The sequence below is a fragment of the Crocuta crocuta genome, unplaced genomic scaffold (genome assembly GCF_008692635.1).
Source record: "Crocuta crocuta isolate KB4526 unplaced genomic scaffold, BGI_CrCroc_1.0 scaffold1476, whole genome shotgun sequence".
Lineage (NCBI taxonomy): Eukaryota > Metazoa > Chordata > Mammalia > Carnivora > Hyaenidae > Crocuta > Crocuta crocuta.
Window position 1 is genome coordinate 2,258 of NW_027529211.1, and position 2,491 is coordinate 4,748.

Here is a 2,491-nt window from a genome sequence, read left to right on the forward strand (position 1 = left end):
GAAGAGAGGCAAACCATGAGAGACTCTTGAATGCTGAGAACAAACTGAGGAATGATGGGTGTGGGGGGGTAGGGGGGAGATGGGTATGGAAGAGGGCACTTGTGGGGATGAGCACTGGGTGTTATATGGAAACCAACTTGACAAGAAACTATTTGTGGAAAAAAAAAGAATCTCTTATGGTTTGCATCCCTCTCTGTATCTTATTTTTGTTTTACTCACCCCATTTTCATCTGTTGTGTTTCTTAAATTCCATATGTGAAGGAAATCATATGATATGTGTCTTTCTCTGACTGACATATTTTGCTTAGCGTAATACACTCTAGTCGCATCCACGTTGTTGCAGATGGCAAGATTTCATTCTTTTTGATTACCGAGTAGTAGTCATTATATATATGTATACCACATATTATTGATCCATTCATCAATTGATGGACATTTGAGCTCTTTCCATAATTTAGAGTTCTAGGTTGTCCAATTTGTTGGCAAATAATGTTTCATAGTATTCCCTCATAATTGCTTGTATTTCTGAGGGGCTGGTTGGAATAAGTCCATTTTCATTTATGATTTTGCCTATTTGGCTGCTCTCTCTTTTCTTTCTGAGAAGCCTGGCTACAGGTTTGTCAATTTTTTTTTGTTTTTTTGATAATACCAACTTTTGGTTTCTTGGATCTGTTCAATTGTTTCATGGTCTTTATGTTGTTTATTTCTGCTCTGATTTTTACTATTTCTCTTCTTCTACTGGGTTTGGGGTGCTCTTGTTGCTCTGCCTCTAGATCCTTTAGGTGAGCTGTTTGGTTTTGCACTTGCACTTTTTCTAATTTCTTCAAATAGGCCTGGAGTGCAATGTAGTTTCCTTTTACGACTGCCTTTGCCGCATCCCATAGAGTTTGGATTGTTGTATTTTCATTTACATTTGTTTCCGTATGTTTTTTAATTTCTTCTCTAATTGTCTGATTGGCCCATTCATTCTTTAGTAGGGTATTCTTTAACCTCCATGCTTTTGGAGGTTTTCCAGACTTCATCCTGTGATTGATTTNCGCTTTCTATATCATGTTAATTTTAAAAGCTTATTGTACACACAGCCCCTGCAAGATCTGCTGTTTTAGAGAGGGCTCTTTTGACTCTTCAGGACCTGTCTGTTCAGGAAGTGTTCTTTGGATGGTGTCTCTTGGTTTCTCTTGTGGAGTGTTTGGCTATTTTGTTTCCCTACTGGTAGTGGTATAAAAATATGGAACGCTTCAGGAATTTGCATGTCATCGTTGCGCAGGGGCCATGCTAATCTTCTCTGTATCGTTCCAATATTTAGTATATGTGCTGCCGAAGCGAGCACATAAAAGACTCTTAAATACAAATAATAAGCTAAGGTTTGCTGGAGGTCAGGTGGGTGGTGTGGATTTGCTAAATGGGTGATGGGCATTAAGGAGGGCACTTGGGATGAGCACTGAGCATTGTATGTAAGTGAGGAATAACTGGGTTCTACTCCTGAAACCAATACTATACTGTATGTTAACTAACTTGAATTTAAATAAATTAAAAAGGAATACAAAAATAACCATAAGTTCTGTAAAGGTGAAGGGTTGAAAATCATTATACAAAATAGGCTTCATATTCTATACACTAATGACAAACTTTAAGAAATTGAAATTAAGAAAACAATTTCATTTACAATATATCAAAGAAATAAAACATGTCATAATCAATTTAACCAAGGAGCTAAAATCCTATATACTGAAATTATAAAACTTCGTGAAAGAAATGAAAGAAAACACCAATAAATGTAAAAGTATCCAGTGTTTATGAATTTGAATAATTAACCTTGTTAAAATGACCATACCATCCAAAGTAATGTACAGATTCAATGCACTCCCAATCAAAATTTCAACTGCATTCTGTACTGAAATAAAATAATCTTATATTCCATATGGATCGACAGAACAAAAATTCAATTAATTTTTTATATATGGTCTTCTATGCTGAAATCCTTTTTAACTTGTTCATTACTTGTAATAGAATTTTATTACATTCATTAGGATTTTGTATACATAGGATCAAATCATCTGCAAATAGACATTCTTTTATTTCTTCCTTCTAATTTTGATGACTTTTTTCCTTGCCTCATTATCCTGGAGAGAAGCTTCAACTAAATTTTTTCTTTTCTTTTTTTTTTTTTACATTTTAATTTTTTTTTTGAGAGACAGAGAGAGTCAGACCACAAGTGGGGGAGGGGTATAGAGAAAGGGGACACAGTATCCGAAGCATGCTCCAGGCTCTGGGCTGTCAGCCAGAGCCCGATGCAGGGCCTGAACTCACAAACCATGACCTGAGCCGAAATTGGACGTCCAAACTACTCAACTACCCAGGTGCCCCTTCAGCTTAGTTTTCAATAGGTGTAGCAGGAATAAAATTCAGAGCTTGGATTCTTATCTCCTTGTCCTGCCTCAAAGTCTGATGGTAGGGGTTGAAGTTCAGCCTTCTGCTTTTCTCTGATTAC

General features: G+C 36.3%; 1 non-coding gene across 1 annotated transcript; it reads right to left on the minus strand.

Annotated features, from left to right (window-relative positions):
* Positions 1 to 1,222: 1,222 nt before the first annotated feature.
* Positions 1,223 to 1,330, minus strand: LOC144226852 (U6 spliceosomal RNA). The gene has a single exon (XR_013333761.1). It is a non-coding gene; the product is annotated as a U6 spliceosomal RNA (small nuclear RNA).
* Between the last annotated feature and the right edge of the window lie 1,161 nt (positions 1,331 to 2,491).